Source organism: Monodon monoceros, unplaced genomic scaffold (genome assembly GCF_005190385.1).
Source record: "Monodon monoceros isolate NGI ecotype Baffin Bay Population unplaced genomic scaffold, NGI_Narwhal_1 Super_Scaffold_6, whole genome shotgun sequence".
In the NCBI taxonomy this organism is placed as follows: domain Eukaryota; kingdom Metazoa; phylum Chordata; class Mammalia; order Artiodactyla; family Monodontidae; genus Monodon; species Monodon monoceros.
Window position 1 is genome coordinate 53,639,699 of NW_021703783.1, and position 27,380 is coordinate 53,667,078.

The 27,380-nt window shown below is 36.9% G+C and overlaps 2 protein-coding genes and 1 pseudogene across 3 annotated transcripts in view; 2 read left to right on the forward strand and 1 right to left on the reverse strand.

The window, feature by feature from the left end:
• YEATS4 (YEATS domain containing 4) overlaps positions 1-27,380 on the forward strand; it is a 155,715-nt gene that overhangs the window by 98,733 nt on the left and 29,602 nt on the right. For both annotated transcript variants that reach the window (XR_003791181.1, XR_003791180.1), the window contains exon 9: positions 15,193-15,286. The gene's annotated coding sequence lies outside the window, so the exon portion shown is untranslated. The remainder of the gene's footprint in view (positions 1-15,192; positions 15,287-27,380) is intronic.
• The window catches only part of FRS2 (fibroblast growth factor receptor substrate 2), a 120,289-nt gene that overhangs the window by 11,223 nt on the left and 81,686 nt on the right, over positions 1-27,380 (forward strand). The gene's annotated exons all lie outside the window — the stretch shown is intronic.
• Positions 13,902-16,577, reverse strand: LOC114885774 (annotated as a pseudogene).

Consider the following 27,380-nt stretch of genomic DNA (forward strand, 5'->3'; position numbering starts at 1 on the left):
TATAGGTTTGTTACCTACAGAATGATTACCAGTTTCTGCTTTGCTTCCTATCTTGTTTCTGCCGTTCACCTCCTAGTTACTCTCCTCAATCTGGGTCCTTGACCTTTTCCTCTGTTTGTTCCCTCTTCAGAGAGCTGTTGCTCCCTCCACTGGCACCGCACCAGCATCTCATTGACTTTTCCTACTTTCTTGTCAGCTTTAGGTGCCAGGTCACTCTGATATGTTAATACATTACCTGCATTACTGTAATGTTATCCTTACAGTGTAACCCTGGGAGCCTGCAGTCTCAGTAGTATTGGATGTCTTCACTTTTTTGATGGCCACCACAGAGTTATATGGTTAATCATGTATGGAGTATGTATAGTGTACCCAAATATAAAAATAACAGAATAACAAGGAAATTGTGTGCCTTTTACTTTTCTGTTTTGGAAGAAAGCATTACTGTATTGTTAGAGTAGTAGTCAGACCATCAGGGTACTAACAAAACCCTTACAGTAAAACAGAAGTTTTAAATTGAATGTCATTAAGTGCCAGCACTGTGCTTAATTTTATTTAGTCGTCATAATATTCTTGTAAATTTTTGAGGTAGCTACATGTGAAGATCTCATATGTGATGTTGAGTAGAAAGTTGGAAAAGTTGATTAGCAGGGAATCATAAAAAATGATATATATTTTAAATTTTGACTCGAATATACATTCCTTCATCGTTTTTTTCCCCCTATAGGCTCAGGGCTTTTCTTTATGGATGGGTCCTTTCATTAGAGTTCTGAGTTGTCTTTTTAGCATAATCCACACCCATGAGGCATTTATCTGTTAAGTATTGCTGTCTAATAGAACAGAGAATTTATTTTATTTTATTTTATCTTTTTAGTTTTTTTTATTGGAATATAGTTGCTTTACAATATTGTGTTAGTTTTTACTGTACAGCATAGTGAATCAGCTATACGTATACATATATCCCCCCTTTTTTGGATTTCCTTCCCATTTAGGTCACCACAGAGCATTGAGTAGAGTTCCCTGTGCTATACAGTAGATTCTCATTAGCTATCTATTTTCTACATAGTATCAATAATGTATATATGTCAACGCCAGTCTCCCAATTCATTCCCCCGCCGCCCCACCCCGGTATCCATACGTTTTAGAACAGAGAATTTAAAGGCACTTTTAATGTATTAAATAAAATCCTTCTACAGTTTTATGCTTTTTCAGCTGTTCTCTTAAAGCTGTTTTACGTACATATAACTCTGTAATAACTTCCAAAAAAATAAGTAGCCTTTGAATCTTTTTGAATTTTTCAACATAATTTTCGGAGAAACAACCCCTTTCACGCTCATAATTCATCAGTTTACATAATCTTAAATTACATAATTACAATAACAAGTGCAGTTGGCATACATGGGTTTGGGAACAAACAGCTGGCTCTTGTTAAGCCTCCAGCTCATTTGGTGAGAGTAGAAGGGTGAGGACACAGTAAGAAAGTGGTTGACTTAGAGGACTACCAGGTGCAAGTGGTCAGCCTGTGATGGACATCAGGAAGTGATTTATGGAGGAATTTAAACTCTTTATTTCTCTAAGTTGATAAAGTAGAGGTCCTGTTAGATGAGTTTCTATTGAATTATTATTCTCATTTCTGTTTTATAGAGGAGAGCACTGAGGCTTCAGAGTTAAGTAAGATTCCTAAGGTCAGGCAGGTAATAAATGATGGAGCCCTAGGACTTATGAACAAATTGGACTTAGGAACGTGCTCTTGGAATGGAACTCGTTTGTATGTAGGGGACTTATTGTACTGTAATAGGTTTATAATACTTTTTCCAAATTAATACATAAAAAACAAAAAATAAAGAAAACATTTTTAATGTTACAGTACACTACCTTGAAAAGTACAGTAGTACAGTACAACAGCTGGCATCCAGGGGCTGGCATCGAGTGAACAGGGAAAAAAGAGTTACTGACGAGAGGGAGATGAGGAGGGAGATGGTAGAGCTGAAGGATCGTCAGCAATAGGAGACAAGAGGGCAAGCTGCAATTTCACTCACATCCTGGGCTTGAAATACAGTTACTGTACTACTGTACCCTGTACAGTAAAGTACACAAAAACAGAACCACTTGTAGAGGATGCACGTACGTGACAATGTACGCACATGACAGTGTACGCCAGATACATGAACTAACTTACGTGATTGGACGTGTGAACGCATGTTCATATCTTTGAACGTTTGGAGCTTGAAGGTTCGTATGTAGGGGACTTACTGGATTTGTATCTAGATCTGTATAAGGCTCAAATATAGCATGTCCTTTTGCCTCCGGTGCAGGTGCTAGATGCCTTTTACGTCATCTTATTTACCCAGCCATTAAGTACTCTCCAGTGGTCTTTAGGTATGTTTGGGGTTGTGTTTTTGCAGTTATCCCACATCTTGGGCCCTTCTTTCATTTTCCTCCTTAGTGTTTCTTTTGTACTAACTATGTAAAGAATGAGGGTGCATCCCAAGGTGAAAATTAGGCTTACAATCATTTGTTTTTATTTTATATTGGCTATGTATATGTGAGAACAAGACTAAGATCTTGCAGTGTTTTAACTGCAAGATTGTGAAATAAAAGAATGTAAAGGGGAAAAATGGCGTGGGGAACAGACATAAACTTTGCTCTTCTTTCTGTTAAATTTCCTTCTTAGTTTGGAATCTGATCAATCTTTATCTGTCCATTACTTGTTATTTCATGAAGCATCAGTTGAGCCATTAGGATCTAAAGAAATGGATATGTATATAGTTAGTGTAAAAAGTTATATTTCAGACAGTATGTGAGGCTTTTAGGCTATTTAAATCTTGAAAATAGCTTAAATAATTCTCAGTTCTACCTTAGGTGGTACTCGACTCAGGATTGAAAACCATTGATATGAATTTAAATGTTCATTTGTGTGGTTGTTAATCTGTAACTTTGGTATGATTATAATTAATATTATGATTAGTATTACTCTTTAGTTAAGTTTATCAAGTACCTTGGACACTCTTGAGCCATAGTAAATGGTTTACTAGTAAATATAAAATAAAATAGAATAAAAATGAAACTTATCAGTTGATAACATTCTTCTCCTTTCCCTTTGTAAATATCAAGATATATGAACTCCACATATTAATTCTAAGGCACTTTTTCTTCCTACTTCCTTTTTTTTTTTTTAAATAAATTTATTTATTTATTTTTGGCTGAGTTGGGTCTTTGTTGCTGCGCGTGGGCTTTCTCTAGTTGTGCCGAGCGGGGGCTACTGTTCATTGCGGTGCGCGGGCTTCTCATTGAGGTGGCTTCTCTTGTTGCAGAGCATGGGCTCTAGGTGCGCAGGCTTCAGTAGTTGTGGCTCGTGGGCTCTAGAGCACAGGCTCAGTAGTTGTGGCTCACGGGCTGTAGAGCGCAGACTCAGTAGTTGTGGCGCCCGGGCTTAGTTGCTCCGTGGGTGGGACCTTCCTGGACTAGGGCTCAAACCTGTGTTCCCTGCATTGGTAGGCGGATTCTTAAGCACTGTGCCACCAGGGAAGCCCTCCTCCTGCTTTCTTAAGTGTAACTTTATTTCGTGATTTTTATTTCTTTTTCTTTTTTGACATTAGTCCAGGTGAATCTGGCAAAGGAATATACTAATTTTTTTTGATATGCCAGCTAGCATCTTTCACTTACTGAGATATATTCTAGCCTTCAGAATACTGTAATCGGTTATGACAACAAACCTTTGAGCTACATTTTTTAAACAAGTCATTAAGTCTGTAAAATTTAAATTGTACATAGTGATATAGCTGTGTGATTAGATGGCTAAGTCATAAATGTCATAGTGTTGTTAACAAGAGACCCCAAAAATGGTATTGTTTTTCACAAAAAATAAATATGATCCTCTTCCTAAATGTTACCATGTTATGTACCCCCCCGTCAAGATTTTTTTTCCCCTATTTTCCTGGTTTTATAATTGGACTCGAATCAGCGGAAGAGGGAACCAGATTAGTATTAGCTGCTGTTATGTTAATTGTTCTCTTTAGCAGCAAAACCAAAAATCATATGAAATAGTAACATTTAAAAATAAGCTTGAAAAAGAGTTTGAATTGTTTCTTTCAATTGCTTGAGTTTTAATTACTGAGGGACTGCTACGTTCAATCTTACTTGGAATTTAAGAGATAAAGAGAAAAATTCTGATAGAAAAATATCTTAAACGTTCTTTTGACGTTTGAAACATTGCCCATGACTTTGTCCTCCCCCTTCCCCTTGTTTTCTAGCCTTTTGGATTTGAATGATTTTGGCCCTTTTTAGGTTCTTTACAAAATATTTCTGGTGCATGTACCCATTTGGGATCTAGACCCTAACCAGAAATTCCAGCCAGATAGTTTTTTTTTCCTTTTGGCGAAGCGCGGTTTTCAGAGTGCTGACAAAATTATTTTATTTCTGTGATAAAGGTTGCTTTGGGTAAGATAAATTCTTCACTTCTTTCTTCGCATATTATACTTTGTTTTGATTGATGCAGAGTTGCCATAGTTGTACCTCTTCTTACTAAAGAGGAAATGAGCCCTCTACCCTGTATATTGGTTATTGGTAACCTCTAGTAGCCCAGATTCTCAGTCCTGATTAACGTTGCCTACAGATGAGGAAAGTAGAACTGTTTATGCATCAGAGGATTGGCGAGAATTGTCTAAATTCTTTAACAAATTTTTAGCTTACTCATCTTTAATAAAAGGGTAATATGTGTACATGATTCAAAATTCAAAGGTGCAAAAGAGTATATTGTGAAAACAAGTCTCATTTCCCATCTCCCTGTCTACTGGGTCCTCTTCCCTGAGGCAACTGCTGTTTGTAGCAAGTTTCTTCCTACATTTACAACCATATCCACTCTTTTTTTATTGGTTACATAGTATTGAATATACTATACCTTCCATTTTTGGTTGATATGTAGGTTTTTTCTTATCTTTTCCTTTTATAAATAATGCAGCAGTGAGTATTGTATACATATATCACACCTGTGTAAATATATCAGTACTTTGAATTTTAGAAGTGGAATCTCTGTGCCAATAGATACATGCATTAAAAATTTTAATAGGTATTACCAAATTATTCTTCATGGTATATTCATTTCTAAAGTTAGAATATTGGTTTTATAATATATTCTTCGCAAAAGTGTGATCACTGGTTGGTAATATGCTGTTTATAACCAGATTTATTTTCTTTCCTTTTATTAATTATGTGGTTGTAAGCACGGCTCACTCATGTTGCACAAGCTACTGGCATTCACTTGTTTACTTTGTCACAAATCTATTGTTTTAATCACTAGCAGTCATTGTAATTTGACTCTTTTATATAGGTAGCCTCTATCTTGTAAATGAATTTTTTTTTTTTAATGAATTGTTTTAAAAAAGATTGTGGCTAGAGGCTTGGGATGGGGGAAATGGGGAATTAAAAAAAAGGAATTTGGGATTAGGAGCCTGTTTTTCCAATAAGTCATAAAAATGGTATTTAGCTTATTACTAGGTCAGGCAATAAAAAATGTTGTAACTCATTATATCACAATATATTCGAATCACCCTTTATAAGACTGGTGGAAATTCATTCATCTTGTTGCATTCCTCTCTTAGGGAACTGGGTCTATCAAAATCTAGGCCCTTGTTTGTGACTTCCATTACCTGGGACAGGAGAGTAGGGGTTAGATAGGGTGATGCTTGGGGAGCAGTGAATGAGTTAGGGCTAAAAGAAGGAGAAATAGCAATAGAATGAGCTTAAGGTGCTTTTATTCCTTCCATTTGTTGCTACTCTGCAGTGCTGGGCCAAGATAAGGGAGGGAGCCAGGAAATGGGAAAGATGGGATTTTTTTCCCTTTCTTTCGAGTATCAGTACTTTCCTCTTTTACTAGTCCCATTCACAGGATCCTGATACCTGGGATTCAGGTGAGTTGAGATGAATTATGATTTGACAGAGGTGATGGAGAGGGATGAAAGTGAAAATACCTGTACTTGTCAGGAAGGTTTATAGAGTCTGAGAATAGGGATACAGAATGTAAAAGAAGATTTCTAGTGATAAGACAAAGAACCATCTGTATGTCAAGTATTTATAGCTTGTTTTTTTCTTTCTTTTTTTTTTTTGGAGGCAAGTGGGTGGGCAGTGTTGAGGGCATTTTAAGCATTGTTTTTTGGGGAGAGGCTCGTAACATCTTGGCTCCATGTGTATTTTTTTAAAGAGTATTCTAACCATTTTTCCCTAAAGTGAAAACATACACAAAGCCTCTGATTTAAAGAGAATGTTCTGTTATATCTCAGTTGGTTTAAAGGTATCTGTGCTGGTCTCACTTGAAGTGGTAGCAATAATTCTCTTTCTTTTCAGTTCCATGGTGGGGCAAACCAGAGTTGACTATACAGCTGTTGTCCTTAAATTTAGCTGTTGTCTAAATTTCTCAGTCTATTTATGAGCATCAACAAACACTTTGTGCATACTTTGTGCCATGGGTTGAATGGGTTTATTTTCCTTTAATTTAGCTTAAAACTAGTAACGGAATTCCTGAGGTTTTGAGAGGAACAGCGTTAGCAAACTTAGTTTTGAAACTAAAGGCAAATTAAGATACCAAGCAAAACAGAAGGAGACTATTGCTTTAGAAAGGGATCTTAAAACTCTGCTGACACTTGCAAACCCAGTGTCTTATATTTATATAAGCTTTAGATAGGAACTGCTGTTTTTCTAAAATTGTTGGTTTAAAAATAATTGTTACATTAGTGCATTTAAAAAGTTGCTTCTAACACACTTTTGGTATGTTTGAGCTCAGCCTTTTCAGCAGTGTATTTCAGACATTTGAGCATCAGCCTTTTTGGTCTTATTCTGTCTCAGACCGTTTAAAATAATTAAGATGGATTGTGGATGTCAGGAATTTGATAAGCTTCCATTAAAATCTAATGTATTTTTAAAAATTGCTTAAAATGGCCTTTGAACCTGTTAAAATATGCTACCATCATCTGAATTATGAAATTTAGCTGAGTACTGCTAAAATGACAAATGATAGCACTTGACATTTTGATGTTTGTTCTTTAAGTGTGCTGTTTCATTGCCTTTGGAAGATATTAGCAGCATGTACTCTGAAGGATTATAGTAATTAAAAATAGGACTTTCCCTGATTAAATCTATTTAATTCTAACTTTTTTTGTGCATCCCACTAATATTCATTTGAGACCTTAGCTATTCATGTGAATTTTACCCATGAGATTTTTTTGAGTGCCTGCTATGTGTTAAATCTCTCTACATATTTTGTTTTGTTGTTAGATATCTCTTACTATTTTAAAACTTCTCCAGGACAAGAGTTACATTTTCTTACATTCTTTGGTAATTCTGTACTGTGCAATGCGATGACTGCTTTGTTATGGTGGGTAGATACTTAGAGCTTATTTGCTCATTTGGCCATTTAACAGATGGTATCCTCAGCCTCTACAACTCAGCGCTTCCTTTGTTGTAGAGGCTGAGGATACCAAGTCCAATAAGAACCTGCCTTCAGGTTGGTTAGACTTTGATAGGAGATTCAGAAAATAAATCAGAGTACCATGTGTCATTCATAGTTTGAAGTTATCTTTGAGAGGTCCACAGCTCTACCTCTGATAGAGAAGATTTTTGTACTCACTCTGAAGAACGGAAACTAACATTTGTAAAGTGTCTAAAGGTTTCTATATCAATTTATACTCCTAAATCCTTCAACATGAGCATGCTATCCATTTTAAACATGAGGAAACTTAGAGAAGTTGCATAATTTGTTGAAGGTCATTTAGATAATAAGTTGTAAAGGTGGGATTCTAACTTAGTGTTCTTTCTTTTATACCAGGGTTTCTTAACTTTAGCACTATTGACATTTTGGGCCAGGTTATTCTTTGTTGTGGGGGACTGTCCTATGCATTATAGGATGTTCAGCAGTATTCCTGGCTGAACTCCGGGCCGGGAGTAGGGTAAAGAAAGGAGGCATCTGGAGCACAAAATTTAAGAAATCACTCACTCTCAGGATCTTTTAAGTGCTGACTCAGCATTTAATCCTCACAACATTTGAGAAGGTTCTCCCATACCAGCCTGTTGATTCTAGGTTTTCATTCAGTATTCTCTGGTAAGGACATGAGGACTAAATGGCATTTAGATGTTCCTTGGGAGGTGAAGAGCAGTGATGAGCTGGGGCTTTTTGCCTAATTTGTCTCTCTCATCCCAGAACATATACTCTTGGGCAAAAATGACTAATAAGAAATGGCATTCATAAGTGCTAAGTAAACACCTTCTAAGTAGTACAGAGCTTAGAATCTTTAGGTGATATGTTACAGAACAAAGAAACTAGTTGCTTCAAACTAATGAAAACTTAGAGCAAAAATTGTACATTGAATACACTCAGTCTAATTAATTTGGTCCTGGTGGTCCAGCACTTACCTGCTGGTATTGATTTTATACTGTTAGAAATTGTGTTAATTATTTTCTCATGCCTCTGCTTCAGTATAAGTATATTCTTGTTGTATGGATACATCCATTAATACCTTTTGATTAGCTGGACTGTAGCTTGCACGCTAAACAATCTTGGTAGTTTGTGTAGTTCTCTAGAATGGAGTCTTTCAAAACTGAAGGATGTAATAAAAACTTGAATTTTAGGAGAACTGAGCAATAGTGCCTAACAGAATTATTAATAGTATCTAGATTTGGAGTCTTAAGTAGTTAGTTTTAACTTATATTTAACTTTCTGTTAAGCGTGACTATTTGACCCATGATAATACTATTTTTTTCTTTTCTGTTTCTTTTTTGTCAGCGTTCGGTCTTCGTTGCTGTGCATGGGCTCTCTCTAGTTGCAGCAAGCTGGGGCTACTCTTCGTTGCGGTGCACGGGCTTCTCATTGCGGTGGCTTCTCTTGTTGCGGAGCACGGGCTCTAGGTGCATGGGCCTAAGTAGTTGTGGCACGCAGGCTCAGTAGGTGTGGTGTGCGGGCTCTAGAGCGCAGGCTCAGTTGTTGTGGCACATGGGCTTAGTCGCTCCATGGCATGTGGGATCTTCCCGGACCAGGGCTTGAACCCGTATCCCCTGCATTGGCAGGCAGATTCTTAACCACTGTGCCACCAGGGAAGCCCATCTTTTCTTTTTATATTGGTAAAGATAAAATAGCCCCTTTTTATATTGGGGCTAGATTACAGAAGTCCTTAAAAAGCTGGTAGAGTAGGCAGCTCTTGCTATTGGGTTGGCCAGAAAGTTTGTTCAGGTTTTTTGGTGCAAGGTTAGGAACTTTTTGGCCAGCGCAGTATTATAGGCAATAGAGAGCCATTAAAAATTGTCTCTTATTTCTAGACCCAGATTTAAGGGGTTTATGTGGTTAGTTCAGGCCCACTTGGATAATTCCCCGTCATAAGTCAACTTTCTTAAAGTTAACCTAATCATGGGAGTGAAATCCCATCATATTTGCAGTCCCAAGGATTATGCAGGGTAATACACCAGGGAGCAGGGATCTTGGGTCTTTGAATTCTGCCTACCGCCGACAGTCCTCATTGTATAGCTGACAGTAAGTATTGCAGTTGCCTCTGTTGTGTCAGTCCTCCTTAATACATTTATCAGTGGCCACAGATGGTGAGCTTCTGCAGCAGTGGTAATAGATTTCCCTTTGGGCTCCTAAGAGGAGTTTGGGCAGATGTAGTTAGCAGGAAGTAGCCAAGTGGTGGAGCACTGTCTACATTTTCCTTTTCAGTGCTAGGAGGGAGATGGGTAATGGTTGCTCAGATGCATTATATCAGTCATGAGCAATGTATCCCATAAGTTTTAATTTATATTTTAAAATATACAGGTAGTCTAGTTACATCTCAACAAGAATACCACTTAAAAAACTTGTAGTGGAGCATAAAAGTTATTAGACATGGAGCTATGTTTCTGCCAATAACTCGACATTTTGAGGACAGATAGCATCCCATTTCCAATTTGAGATTGGGTACAAAAATATCCTAGGGCTGAGAATAGGCATAGTAAATTGCACCAACAAAAACCTTTTGTGAATTTACAGTGGAGGAAAAGTCTTCATTGAGTGTGCATGGAAAAATGTGATATAAACTCTTCATGCTTTAGTATAGTAGGTGGGACCTCATATTTTATATTAATTACTCTATATGATTAATTTTCAATGCAGATTCCAAAAGTGTTTTTGCACATGAGTTACTTATCTTTTTTTTTTCCTGTTATCTTCATCTTTGGTTACTTAGAATCCTCCTCCCCCTTCTGTTCCAGAAGTGTTGCATTAGTTTTTCTTCTCTTATTTTTATCTTCATATTTACTTTGATTAATGCTTTTACTTTAACCTTAAAATTTCTCCTAGTGCTTTAAAAAAAATTATGAGACAGTAATGTTATCTTCAGATGTCTCTTATTTTCACTCTAGCACTGTTTGAGTTGGCCTTTAAGACATGCTTATTTTGCATAAGTTTCTCTTCATGGAGAAGAGTCACTTATAGCATTAACATTTCTAGGAATTGTTTCAAAATTTAGTTTATTGTCTTAACGTTAATAAGACTTCCAGAAGTCTGTTTTTTGTCCTATATCCCCAAAGAATATATTTGATTTTGTTGTTTTACTTGGGTTCTGTAGCATTTGGTTTGATCCCAGATATTTCAAAAAATTATAATTAACTTTTAGTCTTCTTTCTAGTTTATCCAGTAATTTAGAAGAGTACTGCAAATACAATTATGCTGATAAGTTGGGAAAGTACTGATATGTATTCTTCAGTGGAAATAATTTTAATAAGATATTAATACTGTTAACTACTAAATATATTTAAGGAGATTGCTTAATAAATGTTAATACTGTATTCAGCTACTAGATAAAACTTTGTGGTGGAAGCAATAAAACATTGTATGAGTTAATTTTTGGTAAGTTATAGAAATTTGTATAGCCTTTTGTACCGTCACCAGTGAAATGTAACTGAAGTTAATTAGTGTCTAACCCTGACTATTAGAGTATACAATTTTGATGGTCAAATATTTAACTAGTGTGATCTATAATCATTGAAACAAACTAATAATACATAAAAGTCGATGTTGTGTGTGTGTATGAACTGATACATTTTCAGAGAATTAAAAATAATAGATTCCTAAATGGCTAATAAAGTACTTTAGTGATTGTTACTATTCATTATTGATTTTCTGAATATTATTGATAAAACACTGATCCCAATTTCTGTTTTGCTCTTGATATCCACTACAATTATTTCCTTGGTGATAGGCTTGTATAATTAAATGTTAATCTAAGGCATAATCAAAGATGTGTGCTAAAGATCACATAACATATCCAAAGGTAAGTAGAAATAGTGATCCATCTACAAATACGTGGCTGCTTAGTGGAGTGGTTTAAGAGCCATGGATATTATCAAAGACTCTACTGAGCTGGACATGGCAGGCTGAATTGCTAAGTGAAAGAGGTCATTCAACTAAGAAATGGTTAAATGGCAGAGCTGGGCTTAAGACCCTGATCCTGCACTTCAGGTACATTGCTTTTGTACTGTGCCACAGCTGCCTTAGAGGGCTGAAGGTAGCTTTCGGCTCTTTTGTGCCTCCATTTAGAACTCCTTTTCCCTCTTCCTCTCGGTCACACATGAAAACACAGGAAAAAATATTGAAAGAAAACTTGGTTACACCCTTCTGTATACTGGATAAATTGGATCAATTAAGTAGTGGATCCTCATGGAAGGGGGAGGGAGCGCCTGGCTACTGCTCAGGGGTTTTAGATGGGAGTGTAATGGGAGAGCATGAGAGTGTTCTGTCTTTGGGTGTGGGCAAAGAGAAAGAAGTGAGAGAGGATGTAAGGAACCATGACTCTCAGGTGCTGGACCAATGAGTGTTTTTCAATTTGTGATGAATATTAATTTAGATTGGGGTACATTAGTGAACATAGATACCATTTGTAGATGTATAAAAACTAATAGGATCTTACCAATTTAGAGAAGGAAAATTTTAGGTTAGGTGTAAAAAGTAATATAATTCCTGAGAAAGCTTATAATAAGTTTGTGACTAATAACTGTATGGCATAATGACTTGTGCATTCCATGATTGTGTTTATTTTGTAGTGTTTCATTTAGATATATTATTTTTCTTTGATTTTCCATCTCTATTTAGGTAGCTATCAGCATACAATCAAAATAATTTAGATAAAACAATGAAAAATTTCTATATATGAATTCCTTGGAACAGTGACTTTAGCTTTGAAATTTGTTGCTTGGGCAGTACCCTCCCATTAGAATGGCCTATTGGCTAAAGGAATAGTCCTGGAATAGTAACTGGAATAGTATATGTTACTGGAATAGTAACATATCTCAGTTTAGTGGGAAGGCCATGGTTCTGGCTGTAAAAGTTCTGTGGTCTTAACTGAGACCCATTTGGCCGTTGTGTATTATAGCATACTTACTTTAAGATGGGCATCTTTTTTTATAGCATCCTAATTATAGGTTATAGGAAATTGAGGTTGATAATGAAGTCCAGTGTAAAATACTTAATACATAAAATAGTGTATAGTGTAGTAATAGTGTAGTAATGCATAGATTATAGGACTGGGAATCAGAAAGTCTCAGCTGTCCTTATGTAGTTTATGTCCTTATGTAGTTTAAGTATACAGCAAAATTGAGAGAGAGAACAAGAGAGAGACAGACAGAGACAGAGACATTGATTTCTCCTTTATTTCTTCAAATGTTTCTCTACTTCTTTGAGACCCAGTTCAATGCCTTCTTCCTCTCTCAAGGCAATTGTTATCTTCCTCTTCTCTAAATTTACCCTTTATATTTTGTAGTTTAGTACTTAGTCATTTAGTTTTTTATATTTTTCATGAATTGTTTTCATGTCTTGGTCTTGGCAACCCCACCACACACACTTCTTACCTCTCTTCGTGCACTGCTAAATCTCAAACTCTTTGAGTGCAGGAGTCTTGTCACATAGGAATTTCTCTGTCATGTTCTCTGACACGTGGGCACTCAGTGACAAATACTTGAGGTTTTCTTTGGTTGCTCTATCTCTGACTTTATTTCTTGTTTGATTATATGAGTGTGCAGTATAAACAGTATAACACATATGATTTTAATGCTCTTAAACCTTTGTGATAGTTATTTAAGTATTTGTAAATTTGTTATGTAGTTGATACATGAAAATGAACAACTATATGTTGTAGATCAGCATAGGCCATTAGTACTGCTGGAAAAACAAACCAAGGCTCATAGTTTTTATATGAAAAGAACTTTATTAATTAAAAAATATTCAGTAGATTCTGATGTAGTTGCTCATGGTTTTAATCTTGTGCTTTGAAGTATTTTCTTTTTCTGGAATGAAGTTCTTGGTTGCGACTGTGTAGAAGAAGTATGTTAATTAGATTATATTTAGTTGGTGAATTTGTGCCCACAAGAATGTGACTTTTAAAAAGTTGTAAGTTGTGCTCGGTTTGGCAGCACATATACTAAAAAGTTGCAAGTTGTACAGTTCTTGCAGATAAGATTGTTTCCTGTTTTCTTTTGCATGTTTAGTACTTTTATATATTTTTCCATGAGTAGCCTTTCAGTTTGTCCATTTGTATCATTTGACACTCAGACTTTATTTAAGTTCAGGTCTACCATCACTGGGGCTAACAAATGTTAGTCATTTGAAATGTCAAAATTTGGATTTGATCCAAGAGTTACAAATAATATAAGCCTTTATATAAATATATCCAAATATATATTCTTAGGGGGAAAGGAATAAATAAAATACTGTGTTTATAGAGTGGTTTTAAACAGTTAGGCTTTAGAATTGCTATACGCCCAAAGTATTTCTCCAGTGAATTGCATACTGTATCAGTTCATGAATTGTGCTATAAGAAAGGTGTTTTTTTTTAAAGTGACAACTAGATTTAATAAATTAATATACGTTTTGTTTAAAGATGTACAGTGCACATTCTGTTTAATCCAAGGTTTTAGGGTATCCAGAAACTTCTGTTTACGTGTATACAGACCTCAGACAGCAGTGATGTCAGAAGACCCAGGAAGGGCAGCAGAGCCTTGCACTGCTGCTCTCTGAATGCTGAGAACGCAAGTCAAATACATTTAACTTAAAAATAATACTGAGAGATTACTAGGGAAAACCTCCGAAGAGAGAAGTCCACAAAAAAGGACACATAAAGGCAAGGGGAAGCTCAAGGTAGTTGATAAAACCACTTTATTCTTGGGATGAATGTGGAGGTGGTGGAGATGTGCTTTGTTTGCCAGATTTCCATTCATAGTTCGTGAGGCGTTGGCCCACAGGGTACTTGTCATTTTTAATATGTTCATAAAGGGACTTAAACTGGCAGACCTGGAAGGACAAGATTCTTGTCAATACCACGACTATCAGTAAAAGTGGAAAACCTCGCCAGTGGACTAAGTTTTGCATTTCCGCAGTTAACACCTAGTAAAGGAATGGTGCTGGATGTGACGATGTAAGGTACACGTTAGGAAAGCAAGAGCACAGAGATCACTGGCGCTGCCAGTTTCCGAATGATATAGTGAAGGTCAGTGTTCCGGATGCCATCTGCCTAAACCTCCTCAATTACAGTTTTAAACCACCACTGAGGATCCATCAGTGTTATATAGCTACAGATTCTCACATGCAGGATTCCAGGTGCCCAGTCCTGTGATGGGAAAAAAAGAGGAGTTTGATCCAAGGGAACCCTCAGGGGAGCAGCAATAACCAGCTCAAACAGGAGCCCCAGAAGAAGCAGGACAACTCCAGCCAGCAGCTCTGCAACTATCGAAGTCTTCATTATCATGCAGGACTACCCTTTAACCTTCTGAAGATCACTCTGCATCCCTGTGGCATCCATGTCGCCAGCACCATCCCTGCCTTTATGGTTAGCCAGCAAATGTAGAAACCATAAGCAGCTGTGTAGAGCTCATGGATTTTGGCAGTCCCTGTCCAAAATGACATTAACCGACGGCTGGCAAATACTGGTAGAGTAAGGCAGATGAGCCTGGCCATCAGTAAGGTTCTTGCACGTGAAGAAAATCAACATAAATATCCTGAGTGGAAAAATTAAAGGCCGACGGTAAGGCTGAAAGCCAGCAGGCCCTCCCTGCTGAAGTATGGCTTGGTGGGCTGCATACACACCTTCCCCCACCACAGGAATAGCGTTATTATTTCAAACAGGCTGGTTATTGTTCACTGGTTTGTTTGCACTGTTCTCATTTTCTTCCTGGTCTTCCACCAAATAGGAATGAAGATCCAGCAAGTTTCCAGCAGTAATGGTCCCTGCTCACACAAGCTCCTTCAGCCACTGCTGTGTGTGTCCCTGTTCAAGTAACACTGGTAAGATAACCTGAAGCAGAAGCAGCTCAAGGGACAGTTCACTCAGTGGAGCATCACTGCGGAGCGTGACGCTGTATGGAAGAAAATTAGGCAGCAGACTCTTAATTACACGAATAGGTAGGCAAAGCACCAGGAGCACGATGGAGCCAAAGAGAACCACTGACAAAATAAATCTTGGGAGATGCTTATAAATAGTCAAGTGAATCATTTCTTGTACTGGATTTTTAGAAATCTGGATCATTCAGATTCCTTAGAAACCAAAATACACCAGGTTGAAGTACCTGTCTCAGTAACAGAATGGAGGCAAAGTAGAAAACAGACACCATTCCTACTAGTTAATGCAGAAACATGATCTTTCAGAGAAGCAACAGACATTTCCAGGGAACAGATATCCAGTCACCGGCCACAAATGAGAGGGAACACTTATTTCTACCACCACTAACAGAGAGACCTTTAACAACAATATAGCAGACTCCCAGCTAGTGACGAGACCTGTGAAATTTAACAAGAGTTGCCAAGCCATGATAAATTATCAGTGTTATTGCTAAAAGTACATACCCTACTATGGTTGTGATTAGGCCTTCAAAATGAGATGCTTGGAGGTGTTCTGCAAATCCCAAATGAACAAGGGAGAAATGACCAGTGTGGTCAGGGTAAAATGCAAAACCAAGAAAGAACGGTGTGTATAAAGACACCACCCAGATGACATGTTCTGGAAACACTAGTCATCCATCAAGTCCTAGCATTCTTCCCCATGTAAACTCTTTGTAGCTCTGTCCCGTTCTAAAGCATTGCAGTTCATGTGACATCAGCTGCATTTTCCCCACCTGTGCTGTCTTCCTCCTTGTTCTCCTCCTCCTCCTGTTCCACCTGCTCATCCTGGGCATCAGGGTTTTCCAGCACCAGCGCGTTCTTGGCTGGTGGCTTAGCATGCTGGTCGGGGGCAACATTTTCAGCACCATTTCCTCCCGCTGGAGCCTCATTTTGGTGATGCCTGACAGCACTGAAGGGCAGAGCAGCAAGTAGCATGTTGACCTCGATACTACTGATAATCCTAAGAATTACAGAAAGCTAACACAATAGTTTGGAAAAATAAGGCGTATACTCAGTTTAGACAATTTCAGATCGTTTTAACATTTTGACAGTTTTCTGTTTTGCCTCTGTACATTTTTATTTATTTTAAAATTGAAGTGATATTTGTACATATGTAGTTTTAAAAATCAAATAATATTCAAGGCTTATAAAAATAGCAGGGCACCATCTCTTCTCATGTCCAATTCCCAGCCTTTAGGGGCAGTCAGTTTCAGTTCCTTCAGCTGTTCTGATGTGTCTTTATTTTTCTAAGTCAGTTCTGCTTTTTGTTGGCTTTTCATTTTAGACAGTAGCTACTCACTTTCCTTCTAAGAAAAATGAGGATTAGTCATCTTAATCTCTCTGCCGCCTGCAAACATTTATACATATTTCCCTTTCTCTCATCTTCCTTTTATAGGATATCAGGTTTGGGGGGTAAATTCTTTAGTATATAAATTATTATGACTATGCAAATATTTTTCACAGCCTTGTCACAAAATTCACTGTGATCGTATTTCCTTTCTTGTCCAACTTAATGTTTTCTGGAATAATTATCTGAGTTTGAAATTTTATGTACTTTGTGCCTATTAATTAATTTGCAATTCTCTGACAAATATAATATGGTTGGACACATCAGATAATCTGTCAGTTCCTTTTTCTTCTTGGAGACAGCCTTCTGCCTCCTGTTTAGAATGCAGACTTTCAAATAATTCTCCTGTTTTTCTCTAATCATTTTGTCTTGCTTTCAGTGTTGACCTGTGTTCCAAAGATCAGGGTCTGTGGTACACCCTCTCCAGGGATGAGGAGAAGATTGGTTTTGGGGTGAGGCCACTTAAATGAACTTTCAACCACTCATCTCGTTTCCAGCCGCACCCTGCATTTTTGTCTTCATCATGCTACCAATACCTGAATCTCTTCAGCATGAGTCAGCTTGCTGCTTTTTTTTTTAATTGTGGTAATGTGGTAAAATATACATAACTCAAAATTTACCGTTTTAAAGTGTGCAGTTCAGTGGCATTAAGTGTATTTACATTGTTGTGTAACCATACCACTGTCCGTCAATCTCCAGAACTTTTACATCATCCCTAACTGAAACTCTGTACTTATTAAACAGTAACTGCTTATTTATCCCAGCCCCAGGCCACCATTATTCTACTTTCTGTGTTTATCAGCTTGATGGCTTCTTCCGTTCAGGTTTAGGTTTCGGCTTTCTTGGTCTAGTTAGTTTAGTTACCTCTTTTTTTCCTAGCTTCCAAAATATTGTGCCTTCTCTTATTTGCTGTTGTCTTTCCCCATTCTCTTATCCTTATGGATTTTTTTTTTGCGGTACGCGGGCCTCTCACTGTCGTGGCCTCTCCCGTTGCGGAGCGCAGGCTCCGGACGCGCAGGCTCAGCGGCCATGGCTCACGGGCCCAGTCGCTCCGCGGCATGTGGGATCTTCCCGGACTGGGGCACGAACCCGTGTCCCCTGCATCGGCAGGCGGACTCTCAACCACTGCGCCACTAGGGAAGCCCCTTATGGATTTTATACTTCTAAAAATTCCTTTAACTTTTTAAGGTGAGGTTTCAGGAAGGGGTCAGGGCCAGTCATGATTAACCGAAGGTCTACTACTCTCCATTCCTTATTATTAGTTTTAAAATTCAGGTTTTTCTAAATTAGAAATTTAAATGTAGGTATGTCAAACAAATAAAGGCAATTTTGTAGCTCTACTGGCTATAAAATTAAGCTGGATAGATAGTCCGCTTCTTATTGCTGGTTCCCATTGTGTTGACGGGGGGTTTGATCACTCAGACCTATTGCAGCCCCATACTCTTCCTCCAGCCAACCTAAGATGGTTCCGCAGTGCTGAGAAATGTTTTGTGCTACTGCAGCAGTTTCACAGCAGTGACCCTTCTGTGGGGAGATAGACTGTTAGCTACAAATTTCTGTACAAGTCTGTTATTCAAGGTGTAGTTGAGGTATTTCCTCCTCTGTGCAGCTTCTCTGAGTGCCCTAGACAGAGTTAATAACGCCTTCTGTGCCATAGCACGTGTAAAAATTCTATCTTATTCTAGCGAGGTTAGATCTGTCTGTTTACACTAGATATCTATCTTATGATGGTCTGTCTCCACCTTTCTTAGACCTAGTATTTCTCAAGGTTAGGAGAATACTCCCAATTTTGATACAGTTTTTGATCCATAATAAATAATTATTTACCTAATGAGTAAATAATCCACCTGGATTGGTTGAATTTCCTATTTTCTGGGACGCGTACTCTCATTGTGTCCTGTGTCACCAATGTCCACGGAAAGCTGTTCAGTGCTTTTTGCTTGATGCTGCGAGTCAGTTCTGTGTAGTGATTAGAAGTGTGGCTGCCAGAATACCTAGGTTCAAAAAAACAAGCAAATTTCTTTTTTTTCTGGCTGCACTCGCGTGGCATGCGGGATCTTAGTTTCCAACCAGGGATCGAACCTGTGTCGCCTGCAGTGGAAGCGCAGAGTCTAAACCACTGGACCGCCAGTGGAGTCCCAAAACAAGCAGGTTTCTAATCTCTCTCTGTTTCAGTTTCTTTACCTATAAAATAGAGAGATTAATAATCGTAATATCATGTAATGTCATAAAGATTAAATTAATACGTCTAAAGTGCTGGATCAGTGCCTGCTGATACAATGTTTTGTAGTCAATCTTTTTCATCTTTATGGGGACATTGCCTGCTATGATAACATTAGAACTTGATGGAAATAGATGATATGGAAAATCAAAGTAAAATAGCAACTCTAGTTACTATTAAGATATTTAGCTCTGAATTTTCTATATGAACGTGTTCTGAAATGATTTCCATGGACAATAGCAGATTAAGGCATATAGATAATAAACTGGGAGAAGTAATGTCTTCAGTGTGTTATATACCTACTAAAATACTGTATTCTTTAAATGTACTATAAAATAACCAAACACATGGAAATATATTTTAAACACATGGAAATACATTGAATGGCAATGTTAACGTTCATGTTCTTCTCTCCCTAAGAAGAGTTTTATGCAGCCCACTAATGAATTCGATATGTGGCATAACTGTTGTCTTCTAATTTGGGAGCCTGCTCTGTTTATTTTTCTCTTCCCGAAGTCTCTGACTGTGTGCTAAGGGGAGAGAACCCTCCATTCATTCAGCAGTCATGAGAAGACTTGCTCATGTGCCTAGGCATTGTGGGTAAGGGAGAATAAGGCACAGTTGTTTTTCTTAAGGAACCATAATCTCTTCATCAATTCAGTAATATTAAAATCAGATGTTCTGGCAGAATATATTCACACTGTTTGACCAGAATTCCATTTATAATATTTTATAAATGGAATAAAAATGTGCACAGAGATTTATGTACAAGGTGTTCATTAAAATACTAATTATAAAAGCAATAAAAAAGATAGGACTTTTGGTACATCCATTATATTTTCCAGACTTTCAATTAGAAACATGCTGATACTTAAATAATTAAACTTTTACTTAAAAAAAATCTGTCCTGGTGGATTTACATGGGAGGATGGATAGAGGGTTAGGTCAGTTGAATTGTCCGATCCATTAAAAGGAGTGGTAAAGTGCTCAGGTCCATGTTAGAGCTCCAGTACCACCACTAGTGTATGTATGACTCTGGCAAGTTGGTTGTTTAAAATTCTGTAAACCTCGATGTTTTTCCTGTCTGTATAGTGGGTGTAATAGTAGTTTTGAAGTTTGTCGTGAGGACTAAATGAAACAGTGTATATGTAACCTTAAAAATAAAACAAATAGTTCAGTAAATATTTGTGGCTTACTGTTATTGTTTTTCCTTAACACTCCTTTCCTCCTTAATAGTTTTTCTGAGTAACATTCTTCCAGTCAGTCTAAACAAGGAATGGCAATATTTTGCTTGGTCTGATAATTCCCATTGCTTTGTAATAGCCATCCAGAGGTTTTTGAGGCCTTTGCTAACCTCTACAGAGCTGTCACCTGTTACTTGCGTAGGCCAGTTTTGAAGAAGGGGAAATAGCAGTACATGTGCCTTGGGTTTGCCATTTTTGCTGTAAACCTTCTTTGTCTCTTTATACACATACTTACTCCCTGTTCTCTTCTGGGTATCATGTACTTTTTGTTCTTGCACCTTATTTTGATGGGGAGTCTGTTGGCTTCCTTTTTTTTTTTTTTAAATGTTTTGGCTGTTAACTGTAGTTTCATAGCATAAGTTACTCTTCATAACAGGGTAGTCATCCAAAGCTAGCCTTAGTTCTTTTTTAGACCTTCTTCTCCTAGGCCTCTCATGAAACGTAAATATACCTAGTTTGTTAGGCTGACTTGGACATGCCTCATTTAAAGAAGAGTTTGATTTTTTGTGAACTTTTTCTTCTTACTCTCCTGAGTACAGAGCTCCTTCTGTGTTTAATATAATGTAACCAAATACAAAGGAACTTTTCCATGAGGGATTATGGTGTCTTTTTAGAGCAGGTAGATTATGACCAGAACATTTTTTTGTTGTTGTTGTTAAATGGCATAAATTTAAATACGTGGTGTTTAGTATAAGTTATGTTCTGACAGAATCCGGGAAATAACAGCCAATAAATTATGACTGGTGATTAATGGAATAGCCCTCAGCACTTAGGCAAAAATGATTCCACACACCTTGGGAGTTATGGATACTATGAAAAGTTTTTACATTTCTTGATGATTTTTTCTACATTGATAAGTCCAGGGTATTTATAAATTATCGTAAGTCAGAACTTTATATTAAAAAGAGTATTAACAGTTGAGTTTTGAAATTACTTGCCTTGGATTTAGTACTTTTTGTCATTTTAAATCCAGGAATTAATACCATATGGTGTGCAATGTGCAATTAACTTTATTTTGAATGTTTGAAGAACAAGCTGAAGATGTTTTAATGACATCACTCAGCTAAATCAGAAGATAGGTTCCTTGGGTAAGTTGCTTAACTCTCAAGGTCTCAACAGCTTCTGTCCTGTAACATAGCTCTAACGTATTATTGTCATGAGCCCTACAATTTTGTGGCCTTTTTAATTTTCTTTCACAAATCTCTGTCGAAATTCAGTTTTTTTTCTACTGAGTTTTTAATATGATAGCTATAGATTAGATGTCAATATACATTTCTAAATGCTTGATTCTTTTTTTTTAAATTTTAATCTGAAAAGACTATCACTTTTTAAAGATTGCTCTTTTGTTTAGATTGCTCTTTTATTCATTAAAACATTCAACTCTATATGGTAACTGGCACCTGGGGTTAAAAAGGTACATATTTAACCCGCCATTTTCACACTCCCCACAAACCTTATATTACATTTATATTGACAAGTAATAAAATGAACAGATTTGAGTTTTAACATTCTAAACAGTGGAAAAAGCATTACTGAACTATAAAATGGCCATGCAGAGAAATCTGGCAGAGGGAGAGGAGTGTATTTTACATACTGAAAAATCAGCCTGTGGCAATCAGGCACTGACCTGCTCTGCACTGTTTTAACAGAGAATTGAATGGTTTTGTTATACAAATATTTTAGTTATTTGCTAAAACAAAATACGAATGTTTAAGGCCTTTTGATGATAATTAAAATTTTTTGGACCTTAAAATAACCCTTAAGAGGAGGAGGGACTCCTTGGCTATAGAACCCCAAGTGAAAAGCTCCTGCTGGGAAGAAGGCGCTTGGGAATACAGTGAGGTTGATTTCAGGCATGTTGGGATAATTTCTCTTACCTTAATGATACTTACTCCTTGCACATACGTATTTTCCTGTGTCATCACTTCTCCTTGTCTGTGTTCCTTTGAAATAAATCTAAAACTGATTAGACATTTCTCATATTCCAAATTAGGAAAATTATTATCCAAAATTTATAGAAATAAGGTTTCCAAAACTTCACAGGATAAATCCATTGGTTGAAAGTGAACATTACTTTTGTGTTTCTTTGGAGAGATTAAAAACAGAATCTTTTTCCCCTGTGGGGGTGGGGTAGGTGAGAATGGATGTTCCCCCTGTCTGATTGTTTCCGTCACAATTCTTGGTGGCAGTAAAAACCAGTAAAAGCGTATCGTGTATTTTAAAAGGATATTGGATAGAGCTCAGTGGCTCATCAAATTGTTTTGAGAGTTAGAGAACTAGATTCAGGGCTGAGCAGCCAGAAACAGTGCCCGAAATCACATTGCACAACGATTCCCATGAGGTTGCCAGTGCCATCTAGAGACAGACTGACAGACGCCACAGCCTGCCCCAGTGACACGGCTAGCACTGGTTGACTATAAGTGCTGCCACCTCTGCCCCAGACTTGACCTTCCTGCAGTTGCTCCACCATTAGTGTGAGAGAGAGTTCTTTCTGGTCTCTTATTGTCCTGTTTGTTAGTTGCCCATTACTTCTCTGGGCTGGGCATGTGTGTTTGGCATAGCCCGTGTCCTGGCCGTGTAGGACATGCGGAAAAGTGTCTCATCTTCTGAAATCATGAGATGGTGTGAAGTTCTTAAATTTAAGATGTGGAAAACTCTTTGATCTTCTGAAAACATAAGGTGGGGAAGTTCCCAGACTTAAGAAGGGAAGTTCAGATGCTAGGCAGACAAAAAGAGTGATAAACATTGACTGCATGTTTTAGATGTAATGTGTGCTGAGCCCTCACTATGTGCTAGGTACCACACAAACTGTCTTACAGGTGTTATCACAGGCCATCCTCACAACATTAGAAATGAGGTAATAGGCTGAGAGAGTAAGTAACCTGCCCAAGATCATACAGTTAGTGCCGAGCTAGGACACGAACTCAAAGCTGATTCCAAAGCCAGTGCTCATAACTGTTGTATTAAACTAACTCTTTTAATACCCCCTCTCCCCATATATTTAGCTCAAAATCCTGTAAATAAATCTGCTAGATTAACTCTACTAAGTTTATTAAAGTCATATGTATGGTATATCTATGTATTTAGGCATTTTAAAGGAAAATTCGTGGCTTTAATTTTATCTATTTTCAACTAATTGAATGATTTTTTTTTCTTTTTTTCATTTTGTGGCTATTTTTCTAATGCACTTTGCCACAGGCTACAATCTGATAAAATACTTTCTTTCTGAATATCAGTGCTTAGAAGCCAGTTATAGAGTGTAATAGAAGTCAGCAAGAAGGAGAGGGGACATAGAGTGACCAAAATAGAGGCAGGGAGGAAGAAACATCACACACATATACACATACACAGCCCTGGGAGAGGGAGAGACAGAGACAAATATATATGGAAGGAATGGGGGGACACATGCATGTTATTCTATATAAATATTCTATATAAAGCAGCATCCTTTATAGCCTTTTTTATTTGCATTGGTAGGTTGAAAACGATGAAACTCCTCCTCTGCTTTAGGAAAGTCATTAAGGCCTTTTTTTTTTTTTAAAGTTAGAATCAGTGCTTTCTTTAAACAATAAGTTTTAAGCCTTTATACCAGTTTGCATTTTAAATTGACTTATGTACTTCTATTTTAAAGCTAAAAAAAGTGATATCTAGGAGTGAAACAGGAGCTGTTATTTAACTTGGGACATATCCAACTTGGTTTGGGGGGAAAATCATAAAGGCAAACTCTCGTAGTTACCATGATGTCACCGAAGCTAGAGTATTTCTTCATGAACCACAGCTCTTGTTAATTATTCCTTTAGTATGAGTCTGTCTGTTCTGCATATTTTTCTTTGCTACCAAGACAGCACTTTATAATAATGTTATTTTGTTCACTTGTGCCTTTGGGACTAAATGGGAGGCTGTAATTTTTGTGAAATTGAGTAGATCAAATGCCCTTCCACATACATACTGTTGTAAACAGTCTAAATGTGAGTTGGGTGATAGAGAAATACTTAATGTAAGGTAAATGTCCATGATGTTGAAAGTGATTTTTATTCTCTAAGTATTATATTTTTAATATTGAATATACTATGCTTTTTGTCCTTACCCTAATCTGATCTTTCCTAGAATATAGATTTAAATTTGAGAACTCTTATTTCTCTGTGAATTTTTAAATTTTTGGTCCAGTGCAGGCTGTATACAATGGGTTTTTGTATAAATGCAATTGATGTTATATACATACTCTGCTATTCCACTACTTAACTTTGAGATTTATTCCTCTTTTATGAACTGGTTTAGTGGACCAGCAATCGTCAAATGGGCAGTAGTCCTTTTATTAAGCTACCAGGTTGAAAACAGGATATTGGCATATACTTTCTTATCTTTATGAACATTAGCTAATGGTGCATTTAATTACTCATCTAAGTAAGAAATGCCATAATGGGCCAGAGCAGTGATCCATCCGGCACAGACTGTCCTAAAAAGCTGCACCAAGGAATCAGGTTACTTATTGGAATTCTGTCATCAGTAAAGGATACATAGACCATTTCTAATTTCCCTTAATTTATATACTGTACTCAGAATTCATGCATTCATTTAAACTCTTCAACATTGCGATCCGTTCTGATTACATATGCTATGTATGTATTAAGCTAAAACACCTATTTTAGATCTGTTGGAATTGGTAATTCTAGGGTAAAATACCATTTATAATATGAACTTCAGTTCTTTCCTTGCTCATATGCTTCTTCAAGTTTCTTCACCTGTAAAATATAAAATGATTTCAGTTTTTTTTCCCCAGTCTCAAAATCTGTTGTTTCTAATATGGCCAATGTATGAGGTTTTCTTTTTCACCCTCCTTCTTACCATTTTTTCTTTCTACGTGCAATTTAAATATAGAACATTAGGCAAATTCTTTATGTATAATGAAGGAGGACCAAGTTATAGAGGGCCACTGAATTCCTTTGAATTATCTGATGGCCATAGCTAAAGGTTTGTGGATTTTAGGAGAAACAATATTTCATAGTTGTAATTCAGAGAAAACAGGTATAGCTTATACTGATTGCTTTGTGATATGGATTTATTGAAAATTCTTTCATGAGACATGAATTCTACTTTTAATTTTGCTGGAAACTGATTTCCAGTGTGAAGGCATTGGTCATTCTTTCTTTCATTGTTCTTTGTGCAGTGCTTACCATGAGAAATTAGAGTTTGAGTGTGGCGAAAAATTGTATCTGTTACATTGCTGAAAAATATTTGGAGTCTACCAGAACTACTAAAGAATGAAGATAGTATTTTCCTCCTAGCAGATAAAGGAGGAATTTAGGAAAAAAAATGTAACTCTTCTAGGTTGACTTCTATTTTTGAAGTTATTGGTTATCCCCTAGAAAATGAAAGGGCTGAAGTGAGCTTTATAAAAGTTGTTTCCACTTTTGAGGAAGTTAATGCAGTTGGGTAACAGTTTGTGGGGCACATACATATTACAGCATCTTCAAGAAGAGACTATCAAATACTGAAGTCTTTTGGTATTCAAGTAACTAAACCCCCTGGAATAGAGTCAAAGTAAATCTGCTTTAATACCAAGTTCCTCTCCATAGTGAATATTTTATTGTGTGTGGTATTAAAATTCATGAAAAACAGTAAAGCCACAGGTTCTGTGATATTTATTTGTATATATCTCTTCATTACGTATAATGTTGAACACATAGAAGAAAACTAACCCAGGAGATATTTACCTTAATGTTCTACATAGACTCATATGTTAAGAGGTCTTTTTTTTTTTTAAACTAAGAAATATATTTTATTGTCATAGCCAGAATGTGAGTAGCATGTTTGTATATAAAACAAAGTTTAAAAAAGTAACAGTTATTCATATTGTGTGCAAGAGGAAGGAAGGGAAGAAGAGAGAGAAAGAGACAAACACTAACTATAGGGAGAGGAGGTGTGTATGATAAAGTTTCAAGAAACAATACATACTCCATATGCTGTGTACTTCCATTTTGTTAAAATGCAAAACAAAACAGCAAACACCATAGGTGAAGGTTGCATTATTTATAATTGGTATCCTGGAAGAGTGTGTCCTTACCTTCCCTCCCCTTTCCTTCATCATTCTTAACCATTAGTGCAATGATTTGAGATTGTGAGGGAGGTTTTTTTTGTGTGTTAATTTATGCTGAAAATTCCCAGGACACAATCAAGTATTTAGAAGACTAGCATAATGTATTTAGGTCTTTGGGGAACTTTTAATCATGAATCTGTTGAGTCTCTGCTCTGTGTAAAGCAGTAAATTATTTAAATGGCGTGTCTTTTAGTCAATAGGGATAATTTGTTCCAAGCAGTCTTCACTTTCTCCAAATAACTGAAGACATTAGTATAGTAAGGCCACAGTTCCTGGGTAATGTGTCTTTTTAAAAAAAAAAAAAAATTTATTTAGGCTGTGCCGGGTCTTAGTTGTGGCACGTGGGATCTTCATTGCGGCATGGGGGATCTTTAGTTGTGGCATGTGGGATCTTTAGTTGCAGCATATGGACACTTAGTTGTGGCATGCATGCGGGATCCGGTTCCCCGACCAGGGATTGAACCTGGGCCCCCTGCATTGGGAGCATGGAGTCTTACCCACTGGACCACCAGGGAAGTCCCAGGGTAATGCGTCTTGATAGTTAGGTAATCACCTTGATTTTTTATTTTGGAATAGGTATGTTACTTTCATTGTACGATAAGCAGTGGGTGCATCTAGTAACAAATTAAATGTACAGTTTAGAAAGAAAATATTCCTACAAAATATTTTCTGATTAATGACATGTTAAAAAATCGGATTCTGTTGAGTATAAAGAACTGAAGCCAATAAGTGTTATCTCATAGTGTCAGGAACTATGTTCTCTCATGTTCCACATGAGAGAATTTTCCGGAAAAGGAAAATTAGGAATTATAACTAATAATTTTATTGTAAATTTTAAGAAGTTAATGAAAAACTTTAATGTATGTATGTGTATGTATATATCTATACATCAGGAGAGAAAGAGAAGTATTTCAGACGTCCAGAAAACTACAGAAACTATTTTGGTAAATATCTGTTACCCGCTGTATTAAGTCTTAACATTTCTTCCCTGACTTCTCAGCGCATATGGAATAGCCATCAGTCACTTAGAGTTGAGTCAGGTTAATCATTATGAATGAATACTAATTAGTGAGCTATGCTGTGCCTCACTT